This window comes from Mixophyes fleayi, chromosome 5 (genome assembly GCF_038048845.1).
Source record: "Mixophyes fleayi isolate aMixFle1 chromosome 5, aMixFle1.hap1, whole genome shotgun sequence".
NCBI classification, from domain to species: Eukaryota; Metazoa; Chordata; class Amphibia; order Anura; family Limnodynastidae; genus Mixophyes; species Mixophyes fleayi.
In genome coordinates this window covers 63,762,087-63,774,854 of record NC_134406.1, presented here as the reverse complement: position 1 = coordinate 63,774,854, position 12,768 = coordinate 63,762,087, and the positions used below count along the sequence as shown (strand labels likewise).

General features: G+C 40.3%; 1 protein-coding gene across 1 annotated transcript in view; it reads left to right on the top strand.

Annotated features, from left to right (window-relative positions):
• The window catches only part of TBC1D5 (TBC1 domain family member 5), a 317,866-nt gene that overhangs the window by 184,980 nt on the left and 120,118 nt on the right, over positions 1-12,768 (top strand). The gene's annotated exons all lie outside the window — the stretch shown is intronic.

Genomic DNA, 12,768 nt, shown 5'->3' with positions numbered 1-12,768 from the left:
ATGGAATAGGAAAAAGAGGCAGCTGGCTTAGGTACAAGGCATTTTAGGAGCACAGATCCAATATTGAAGACACAGTTTCTGTCAGATTAATTTCTAATATTAACATATAAGAGAAATGCCAATAGATGAAAATAATATTCTAATAATCCCATGGTACAAGCATCTCTTCATGCCTTCACTACATCAGTAATGTACTCCTATCTTGCTTTTTCTAAATTTCTAGCACTGGGCTGTCTGCAGGATGTAAAGAGGATTCCTTTGCATGGGGAATGCTTTTCATCAGAATGGATGTTTTCAATAAATGTGCTGTTAAAATTATTTTTGATATCTGCTGTCATATTTACGCAGAGCATGCCAGCCAGACAAGAACAACGGGTCTTAAAAACTTAGCCTTAGTTAGTGAGTTGAGATGGTGGTCAGACGCTTATAAGCATAGCAAGATAAACCTCACGTTTATCATCCATACTCCGTTACGGCATATTGCATTTTTGCCCGCTTTCAGGAAACTGCCTATGGATAAACAGTATTTAGTACGTTGTTAGTAACTTTATACACTTCAAATTTTGTCATTATTTTTACACTATCAATGTTTTTTTTTAGTCTTTTGCAACCTGCTAAGAGATTGTATGTATATATATCATACTTGCTGACTTTCATAACCTCCCCTCTGGGAGATCATGGTGACCCCATAGCCTCACTGTGGCCCCGCCCCCTGCTATAATATACCGATATTCGCAACATTCCATATTGGGGGCATGGCCTGATGATGCCAGTCATGAGTGCCCTGAATTATCCCGATATTGCATTCAGGAATATTGGCAGGTGTACTTGAAGCAAAGCCCATTTCCAGTTCTCTACGAACCACAACTTGTAGTGTTAAATTAGCCATGTTTGCTTTTCCTCACTATACTTTTTCCTCATCAAGGTATTTAGTGTATCTATCACCTACACACAGCAAAGTCTGCCATTTTGTGTGTTGAACCAATTTTCAGTTCACTAAGAACTTGAGGCATTGATGAGGTATGAGGTACTTAACAATGTCAGCTTGGCTGAATATCGGTTCAGCCATCAAACTGCAGGAGATGAATCAACTGTAATTGTGCACAAAACTACAATAAATTATTAAAGTCATTGCTCCCATCAGTAGCTTAATACTTTGATCTTTAAATGACCTCCCTAGTGTTTAGTAGCACACTCTGTTAGGAGAGTAAAAACTTAAACCCAATTACAAAAAAAAGTCATAGAGGATGTGAACATATTGTTTTCTTTAAATAGCCAGATGTTCCTTTGTGTCCTGAAGGCAGAAAGGCCTAAGAAGAAAAGGTTTGAAACTATTGTTTTAAGATAACGGTGAATTTTGAAAATCTGCCTGTACCCTTTAGCAATTCAAATTCTAATACAGCAACATAAGCATAGGGATATTTTGTTGATACACATCCGTATCCCTGTTTCATTAGTTTTAAAAGTGTTAACCTTATCACAATGAATAATACCCACTGCTTTGCTAAATTTGTGTAACAGGCATTAACATTTTAAATTAGCAACTAAGAACAAAACAAGTGCTTTCCTTTAATTTTACGACCATTCATGTCTATAAAGATAGCCAAAAGTGAGTTTAGCAGTAAATGTTTGTATCATAAATTGTGTTCACTGAATTTTTATATAGAACCCTTTAAGTGCTACGACTTTGTCAAGTCTATAATTCAACATTCGATGGTTTTATAAGGAAACTTTTGTACTATTTGATACCTTTGTATAGATTTTTAACTTGATTTTGTAATGAAGTAATGATGGAAGTCCAAGCCATGTTGCTGCCTGTGGCAAAATACGTAAAGATGCCCTTTCCCATAATTTTGCAGTGCTCCACCCCACCCACATTTCTTTAGCACAGCTACACTTGTCTCCTTTCTGTTTTTCTTCTGTCAGTTTTACATATATTGCACAGATTCACCATGGCTTCCAACTGAACCGACTGGTGTGTTTCACCAGGGCTCCCAACTGTCCCGACAGACGTGTTTCACCATGGCTCTCAACTGTCCCGACTGGTGTGTTTCACCATGGCTCTCAACTGTCCCGACTGGTGTGTTTCACCATGGCTCTCAACTATCCTGACAGGTGTGTTTCACCATGGCTCCCAACTGTCCCGACAGACGTGTTTCACCATGGCTCTCAACTGTCCCGACTGGTGTGTTTCACCATGGCTCTCAACTATCCTGACAGGTGTGTTTCACCAGGGCTCCCAACTGTCCCGACAGACGTGTTTCACCAGGGCTCACAACTGTCCCGACTGGTGTGTTTTACCAGGGCTCACAACTGACCCGACTGGTGTGTTTCACAATGGCTCTCAACTGTCCCGACTGGTGTGTTTCACCAGGGCTCACAACTGTCCCGACTGGTGTGTTTCACCAGGGCTCACAACTGTCCCGACTGGTGTGTTTCACCATGGCTCTCAACTGTCCCGACTGGTGTGTTTCACCAGGGCTCACAACTGTCCCGACTGGTGTGTTTCACCATGGCTCACAACTGACCCGACTGGTGTGTTTCACCATGGCTCTCAACTGTCCCGACTGGTGTGTTTCACCAGGGCTCACAACTGACCCGACTGGTGTGTTTCACCAGGGCTCTCAACTGTCCCGACTGGTGTATTTCACCATGGCTCACAACTGTCCCGACTGGTGTGTTTCACCAGGGCTCACAACTGTCCCGACTGGTGTGTTTCACCATGGCTCACAACTGACCCGACAGGCATGTTTCACCATGGCTCCAAAATGTCCCGACTGGTGTGTTTCACAATTTCACCAGACAAGTTTGTCCCGACTCCCAGGAAGTTGGGAGTGATGTCCCCACTTAACTCTGAGGGGAGGGGTCTTGGTGGCAGCCTAGTGCTCTTGAAGCACTAAGCATGCCCCATGGGAAGTGGAATGCCGGTACTAGCTCCGAGGTGCCCTAGTTGGTGGCCCCCAATTCCCCACTGCTTCTTACCTTAACAGAGAAGAGGTGGGGGTGGCATCCGCTGCTCCTCAGAGTGGGAGTGTGGAGCTTGGCTGTGACATCATAACCATGTCCCACACTCCCAGCCCATCACAGATATGGAGGAGTAGCAGCTGGCAGTTTCACAGCTACTGGCTGCTTCCCCTCCATTTAATATATAAGAATAATTAAGCAGGGGTGACCTTGTTTGAAAAAGGGAACATCCCTCTTTAAATTGGGGGCCCTCATTTATTTTTAGGGCAGTGGGTGCAGTGGTAGTCATTTCAGCGACTGCCACCAACCCGATACTGCTTCCCCCGACAGCGATTACCCGACCGTGAGTTTCCCTACACACTTATCAATCCAAATGTTTATTATAGTGATTTTGTAGAATTGCGATGAGCTCACAGGGCGGCAGCTGTAAAACACGTTACTTTTAAAGCCGACAGTATTATTTGTGCTCTTAAAGGGGTAATTTAAGGAGGCGCCGGGTCAGCAATGTATTTTAGTAAGGCTTTTACATTATACAGTCAGCGCCTCCTTAAATTATCCCTTTAAGAGCACAAATTATACTGTGGGCTTTAAAAGTAACGTGCTTTACAGTAGGGATGAGCGCACTCGGATTTATGAAATCCGAGCCCACCCGAACGTTGCGGATCCGAGTCGGATCCGAGACAGATCCGGGTATTGGCGCCAAATTCAAATGTGAAACTGAGGCTCTGACTCATAATCCCGTTGTCGGATCTCGCGATATTCGGATCCTATAAATTCCCCGCTAGTCGCCGCCATCTTCACTCGGGCATTGATCAGGGTAGAGGGAGGGTGTGTTAGGTGGTCGTCTGTCCTGGTAGATCTCGTGCTGTGCTGTTTAGTTCTGTGCTGTGCTGTTTAGTTCTGTGCTGTGCTGTGCTGTGCTGTGCTGTGCTGTGCTGTGCTGTGCTGTGCTGTGCTGTGCTGTGTTCTGCAGTATCAGTCCAGTGGTGCTGTGTGCTGTGCTCTGTCCTTCTGAGGTCAGTGGTGCTGCTGGGTCCTGTGCTGTGTCCTGTTCAGTCCAGTGGTGCTGTGTCCTGTGCTCTGTGCTTCTAAGGGCATAGTTATTTCCCCAATATTCCCCTGTGTTTAAAAAAATAAAAAAAAGTTTTTTTAAAAAATACCAAAAACTACTTAAATTTATTTTAATTACCACAAAATTTGCACAACCAATCCTGCAGTATAAGCCCATTGGTACTGCAATATTACCAAGTTCACACATTCAGCAGTAAAAGTCCAGTGGTACTGCAATATTACAAAGTTTACACATTCTGCAGTATCAGTCCAGTGGTGCTGTGTCCTGTGCTCTGTCCTGCTGAGTTCCGTAGTGCTGCTGGGTCCTGTGCCGTGTCCTGTTCAGTCCAGTGGTGCTGTGTCCTGTGCTCTGTGCTTCTAAGGGCATAGTTATTTCCCCATTATTCCCAAGTTTTTAAAAAATAAAAAAAAAAGTAAAAAAAAATAAAAAATTTAAAAAAAAAAAAAAATATATAATAATTATAACCAAATTTGCAAAACCAATCCAGCAGTATAAGTCCATTGGTACTGCAATATTACAAAGTTCACACATTCTGCAGTATCAGTCCAGTGGTGCTGTGTCCTGTGCTCTGTCCTGCTGAGGTCCGTAGTGCTGCTGGGTCCTGTGCCGTGTCCTGTTCAGTCCAGTGGTGCTGTGTCCTGTGCTCTGTGCTTCTAAGGGCATAGTTATTTCCCCATTATTCCCAAGTTTTTAAAAAATAAAAAAAAGTAAAAAAAAATAAAAAATTTTAAAAAAAAAAAATATATAATAATTATAACCAAATTTGCAAAACCAATCCAGCAGTATAAGTCCATTGGTACTGCAATATTACCAAGTTCACACATTCTGCAGTATCTTGTGCTACATATAATGGAGACCAAAAATTTGGAGGATAAAGTAGGGAAAGATCAAGACCCACTTCCTCCTAATGCTGAAGCTGCTGCCACTAGTCATGACATAGACGATGAAATGCCATCAACGTCGTCTTCCAAGCCCGATGCCCAATCTCGTAGTACCGGGCATGTAAAATCCAAAAAGCCCAAGTTAAGAAAAAGTAGCAAAAAGAGAAACTTAAAATCATCTGAGGAGAAACGTAAAGTTGCCAATATGCCATTTACGACACGGAGTGGCAAGGAACGGCTTAGGCCCTGGCCCGTGTTCATGACTAGTGGTTCAGCTTCACCCACGGATCTTAGCCCTCCTCCTTCTCCCCCCCTACAAAAAATTGAAGAGAGTTATGCTGTCAGCAACAAAACAGCAAACAACTCTGCCTTCTAAAGAGAAATTATCACAAATCCACAAGGCGAGTCCAAGGATGTTGGTGGTTGTCAAGCCTGACCTTCCCATCACTGTACGGGAAGAGGTGGCTCGGGAGGAGGCTATTGATGATGTAGCTGGCGCTGTGGAGGAACTTGATGATGAGGATGGTGATGTGGTTATTGTAAATGAGGCACCAGGGGGGGAAACAGCTGATGTCCATGGGATGAAAAAGCCCATCGTCATGCCTGGTCAGAAGACCAAAAAATGCACCTCTTCGGTCTGGAGTTATTTTTATCCAAATCCAGACAACCAATGTATGGCCATATGTAGCTTATGTAAAGCTCAAATAAGCAGGGGTAAGGATCTTGCCCACCTAGGAACATCCTCCCTTATACGTCACCTGAATAACCTTCATAGTTCAGTGGTTAGTTCAGGAACTGGGGCTAGGACCCTCATCGGTACAGGGACACCTAAATCCCGTGGTCCAGTTGGATACACACCAGCAACACCCTCCTCGTCAACTTCCTCCACAATCTCCATCAGATTCAGTCCTGCAGCCCAAGTCAGCAGCCAGACTGAGTCCTCCTCAATACGGGATTCATCCGAGGAATCCTGCAGCGGTACGCCTACTACTGCCACTGCTGCTGTTGCTGCTGTTAGTCGGTCATCTTCCCAGAGGGGAAGTCGTAAGACCGCTAAGTCTTTCACAAAATAATTGACCGTCCAACAGTCGTTTGCCATGACCACAAAATACGATAGTAGTCACCCTATTGCAAAGCGTATAACTGCGGCTGTAACTGCAATGTTGGTGTTAGACGTGCGCCCGGTGTCCGCCATCAGTGGAGTGGGATTTAGAGGGTTGATGGAGGTATTGTGTCCCCGGTACCAAATCCCCTCGAGATTCCACTCCTCTAGGCAGTCCAGGTACATTTATTGGTGCGATTCATAAAAGTTCAGGGTTTTTAATATATTGTGGTGACCCACTCCTCTACGCAGTCCAGGTACATTTATTGGTGCGAATCAAACAAGTTGATGGTTTTCTTATTATATATATTGTGGTGACCCACTCCTCTACGCAGTCCAGGTACATTTATTGGTGCGATTCATAAAAGTTCAGGGTTTTTAATATATATTGTGGTGACCCACTCCTCTACGCAGTCCAGGTACATTTATTGGTGCGATTCATAAAAGTTCAGGGTTTTTAATATATATTGTGGTGACCCACTCCTCTACGCAGTCCAGGTACATTTATTGGTGCGATTCATAAAAGTTCAGGGTTTTTAATATATATTGTGGTGACCCACTCCTCTACGCAGTCCAGGTACATTTATTGGTGCGAATCATAAAAGTTCAGGGTTTTTAATATATATTGTGGTGACCCACTCCTCTAGGCAGTCCAGGTACATTTATTGGTGCGATTCATAAAAGTTCAGGGTTTTTAATATATTGTGGTGACCCACTCCTCTACGCAGTCCAGGTACATTTATTGGTGCGAATCAAACAAGTTGATGGTTTTCTTATTATATATATTGTGGTGACCCACTCCTCTACGCAGTCCAGGTACATTTATTGGTGCGATTCATAAAAGTTCAGGGTTTTTAATATATTGTGGTGACCCACTCCTCTACGCAGTCCAGGTACATTTATTGGTGCGATTCATAAAAGTTCGGGGTTTTTAAGATATTGTGGTGACCCACTCCTCTACGCAGTCCAGGTACATTTATTGGTGCGATTCATAAAAGTTCAGGGTTTTTAATATATATTGTGGTGACCCACTCCTCTACGCAGTCCAGGTACATTTATTGGTGCGAATCATAAAAGTTCAGGGTTTTTAATATATATTGTGGTGACCCACTCCTCTACGCAGTCCAGAAAGATACCTTGTTGCAACGTTTTGGACTAATAACTATATTGTGAGGTGTTCAGAATACACTGTAAATTAGTGGAAATGCTTGTTATTGAATGTTATTGAGGTTAATAATAGCCTAGGAGTGAAAATAAGCCCAAAAACTTGATTTTTAAACTTTTTATGTTTTTTTCAAAAAAAATCCGAATCCAAAACCTTAAATCCGAACCGAGACCTTTCGTCAAGTGTTTTGCGAGACAAATCCGAACCCCAAAAATAACGAAAATCCGGATCCAAAACACAAAACACGAGACCTCAAAAGTCGCCGGTGCACATCCCTACTTTACAGCTGCCCCCCTGTGAGCTCATCGCAATTCTTCAAAATCACTATAATAAACATTCGGATTGACAAGTCTGTAGGAAAACTCACAGTCAGGGTAATCCCTGTCGGGGTAAGCAGTATCGGCTTTATCATGCTCACTTTAATGTACCACACCCAGTGGGTGAGATCAGATCTCTTTTAGAGCTCCTCCGCTATCTACTTCAATAATATGTATTGCCTGTTGATTAGTATGCAATGATTAAGCAGGGTCACCTTTCTTTCAAAGAGAACTTCCCCCTTCCAATAGAGGGTGCCCCTCCTTTTTCTGAGCCAATGTTCGTTGCCTCGGGGGCACTCGTTGTGACATCACTGCTCCCGCTGCATGACTACTGTAATTGAAGGATTACAAGTGAAACTACTGACCACACACACGGTAATATAGACTTTGCATATGTACTACAGTAATCATGACTAATAATACATATTATACTCTTCAGACATAAAACACATTGGTCCATAAGAAGTACTGTAAGCATTAAGCACACCAAAAATCTCCAATGCTTACCCATCCTCTTGTTTCTAAAAGATGTTATATTATCTTACAAGTGATGGTGCATTAAACCTCATGTTGATCTGCACCCCTAGATACATTATACTATACACCTCTCAGTGGGGGTACAGATTGCCATACATAGTTCATTTAGATGCTGCCTGATTGAAAATACAGCTTAGTTCATTTATAGAATCCATAATATAAGTCTAATGGTCTGAAATTTATGGTAATGTCAAATAGTATGTTACCTACAGTTTTTGTACTTTAGTCCTATATATAAAGGTATCAAAGATAAAGATTTAAAAAATGTCATCTATATCCAAAAGTCCATATAGGGCACTGGGTTATTTAATAATTATTAAGTCTGTAACAAGGCTATCCAAATGGCAGACATCATCCTTTTTGATACGCTTGATCATACATATATTATGTATGCATCGCTCCCTATGTAACACTTCAACAGCATAGGTTTGGGGTTAACCCATATCAAATATAAGTGTTTAAAGGTCCTTTAGTGTCATTATACATAAATACAGTAAGAACGCAAGGTGAAATGTCAGTGGTTACAAGAGCAGAAATTAAATAAGTTTTTCTAGAGCTACACAAAATTAGGAATAATAGAATAATTAATAATGGCGAAGTAACATTGCACCACTTGAGAGGCCAAACTTGGCATTATAGGGTCTGATAAATATATAAATTGCATAGCAAGCATCTAAAAGTTACAGAACAAGATGAGCTGAACAAAACAAAATCACAGAGTAAATAAACAGTCTAAGGGGGGTATTCATTTGTCCGCGGGTTCGAGCGCCGAAAAACTATTAACCGTTATCACGGTAATCTCTCGCTGGATTTCAGCTCAGGGAGCTGCGAGCTGAAATCCAGCGAGAGATTACCGTATTAACGGTAATATTTTTTGAGTGCTCGAACTTTGGGACAATTGAATATGCTCCTAAAAATGTCAAACGTGGGCATTTCAGTCCATTACTTGTTCTGTCATCACACTTCTGCAATAAAAGGGTATAGAAGTACAACTATGTACATTTTACTTGAAAGTAATCAAATTGATTAAAAGGGTGATATCAACAGAAATGTAGTCCAGAATAACTCTTTAATATGGAACCTACTTTGCTAATGATTGGGTAAATCTGGATAAATTAATAATCAGATAGTCTATAGGGAATTATAATATACATTTGTAAACAGTCTAGGGAAACTATAAATTGTAAAGAATCCAGGTAAGAATTTTGTTCTGATAATTTTAGTCAGAGCCTTATGACACACAAACCAGGCATTGTTCTAAAATCTTCAACACAGCATTAGAATTGGTGTGAACTGAACGTGTCGCTCAGGTTGTGGTAGAACAATAGGTCCCAGCATGTTTGCCAGCCACAAGCTTATAATTCCCAATCAGGTACAGGAGCACCCTTGCTGTGTATAGTTTAGTTTTATCCTATTATACAGTAGCAATTAACATTACAAAACAAAGTGGAATCTGTGTTATGTTATACAGAAAATAAAATAATAGAGCCAATTAATTTTGATTTGTTTATTAATGTTGAAAAAATACATATGTACCCCCTGTAAGTCCTGCTGTATAGCAAGTAATGCGCATTTAGCTATAACGTACAATAAATCATCCACAAGACATCTCCTTGCTTCTTATTTTCTGCTCCAAACTTCAGTAGTTTTAGAAGGAATTAGCAAAGATATAAATGATATATAATAACATAGAAAACTGGATGTGTGCTTTAACATCAGAGAGATGGTGCTGGCAGGGCTCTGCGAAGTGCTTGTACTACATTGACCATCTTCAGCTCTGACAGCAACTGGAAAATAAAAGGCTAAATTAGCATTTTCATTTAGAAATATCACAGGCTTTGGAAGAATTAAGATGGATCTAACATCACAAAGGAGACCAAGGAGAGTATTTCTACAAGCTGTCTTTTTTAGAAATATTTGTTTAAATAAGGCTAATTTAGTTAATCCTTAGCAGTTTTGCGGTAATTGCAGTTCTATCAGGCTGTTTGTTCCAGGTTTAAAATACTGCAGAATTTTACAATCCAAAAACAGAAAGAAAGAAAAAAAATCTGTTTTCCTGGCACCAGAGAGACAAATATTTTTTTCTGACAGTCTCACTTTGCATATACTGTTAACTATCGCTATGTATCTTCATCAGCCGCATGCGTTCAGACTATTTGGTTTCAGTTATGTTCCTCTAAATCCCTTTTAGTGGCTGAGGTTTGGCCCACCTGTCTCCTCTAAAACACCTGCAACATATGTTTGCGTAACCCTAATATGCATTTCCTTTTGGGGCCTATGAATTTCCCCCTGAGCTTTTTGCTTATAAACAGCTGAGTAATTTTGTTTTCTAATGAGGGTTTCTTTTCCCCTGGCAATGAGGCAATAACATATTCTCCAAGCTAAGAGTGTCATTTTTCACGGAGGCACATTTTGTTTTCCTTTTAGAATGTTTGGTATCATAACTCTAAATGATTCTTTCCTAATTAATACAGTAAGTAAAGGCATATCACTTTTGTTTCAGCTGTATTCTGGACACTGCTGCATCAGAGTGAAATCAGTGCGGCAACATACAAAATGAAACATTTGCTTATTGTTTATGAACACTGAGTTATATATGTATTTACCGAAACAAAGTTTGTAAGACAAAAAATAGCAGTTCTTAAAAGAACAAGAATATAAACCATGACAAATTGTGTATTAAAGCAGACAATTCTAATTAGATGGTAAGCTCCTTGGGGCAGTGGCTTCTTTCTGATTGCATTCTAACTTCTGAAGTTGTTGTAGCTACCACTTAGTTTGTCATTAAACTTTCAAGCCACAGTGTACTATTTGTGATGCATTAAAAACATCCTATATACACAACATCAACAACATCTTATTTATACACAACACATGTATAAATAATATACTTTTGTAAACTGATAAAAATAGTTGTTTCTTCCTTTAGCAAAGAGACTGAACATTTTTGTGGTTTGTTTTTATTAATATTAGGTATCTAGACTTCTACTGCCTAGTTTCTAAGCCATAAACAACATGAACATATTTATAACATTCCCGATTGGAAAATCAGGATATATTAGATCATGCCTCTAAACATCATCATTTAGGTGAAAAACTGAAAAATGTGTTTAATTGAAAGGCGTTGTGTTAAGGAATAGGAGGTTGGACTTTGATTTGACGTTTTGATTTGCATTCTTTTTCTGCCTCTCCGCATATCATGGCACAGGAAGCCTGCAGATGTGTGTACTTTGATGTGTGCTGGGTAGATCATCCAGACTCACTTATGCAAAACTAAAGTGTTTTGCAGTGCTCCTCGGGTGTTCTTTGTAAATGTGCATTGTACATTTTTTATATATTTTTTTAAAATTATTTTTTATTATAGTACATAATATTATTAACAACTTTTTGTCATCTTAAAGATTTTATTTATATAGAATTTGACATTTATGGTGATGATTTTAATTAAAAAATAAAAAAAAATCGCTCTGATCTCATGATGTCACATTTTGCAGACGATATTTTCAGTCCTTCCCAGAATCTCTGCACCTTTTCCATTCTATTTTTCCAATAGGTTATTTTATTTATACAATAATGCTCAATGTGCAATGTACAGTACATCCTATCATGTGTTAGCTTGTGTGACACTGTGTGTGACCTAAGCTTTAATATTGAAGAAGAACTGATACATTTTAATTTTTCTTTTTTAAACTATTGGCAGCATAAAAATGCATTCCCAACATGCCCTGCCATTCATCTGTTAATGGTTGCCTCTCAGAGCTCTGTCATACCAATCTGGTATTAATGCGCACTAATTAGAGTACAATTACAAGTTTATCATTTTATATAGCTGTGCTTTTGACACTACAATTTTCATGCACCAGTTTAGCACAAGCCGCACATCACTACTTCGTACTGTTGGGATAACTATCAGTCTGTGGATTCCCACTTGCCCTTATCGCCATCCTCATGTCGTGACTCTGTCAGGGACATCTCCTGTTGCTTTTATCATTCTGATGGGCTACAAGTTGTTGCAACTCTACACTCTTCAAAACTGAGGACATCCCAGACAAGCTTTGTGGACTTGGTGGTGCAGGGCCCCTTTAGCCACTGCTTCCTCCACAATGGCGGTAGGTCTGCCATTGCCTACACCCGCTATTATATCTCTTATCAGCACAGAGTATGCGCAGTGAATCCCAATCCACCACTGCAGCAGGCCCCAAAGCAGAGCTGGCCATATCGGTCTCGCCCTCCACCCCTCTACTCCTCCCTGACAACGTCAAAGAAACCAGAGAAAAACATTTTATTGTAACTCATCAACTCAGCTTCTCAAAGCCACAGCAGCCCAGCTCCATTATTTTGCTCATCATTATAACTTGCATTTATTTTTGCTGAGTTGGGGGTTATAAATTAAAAAATATATTTTAACCATGACTGCTTTTAAGCATAGCTGCTTTATTTCATCAAGTGTGTGTCATGTTTTATGGAAGAGCCTTGGCTTAAAGCACTATGCAAACTGTGGTTGACATATTTTTGGGTGATCTGGGTACAATTTATTAGTAGTTGTTGTTATTTACACTCTGGCTTTAAAGTAGAATAGTGTTGTATTGCAGTCAGGTAATAAATATTTGAAGCAACAATGCCATTTCCTCAGCTGCTTTCTGCAAAGTAGCCAGTGTAATAGCTCTCAATAGCATTGCTCAGCATTCTGTGTCAATAAATAAAAACAGGTTTTATAGCCGGTTACTGGC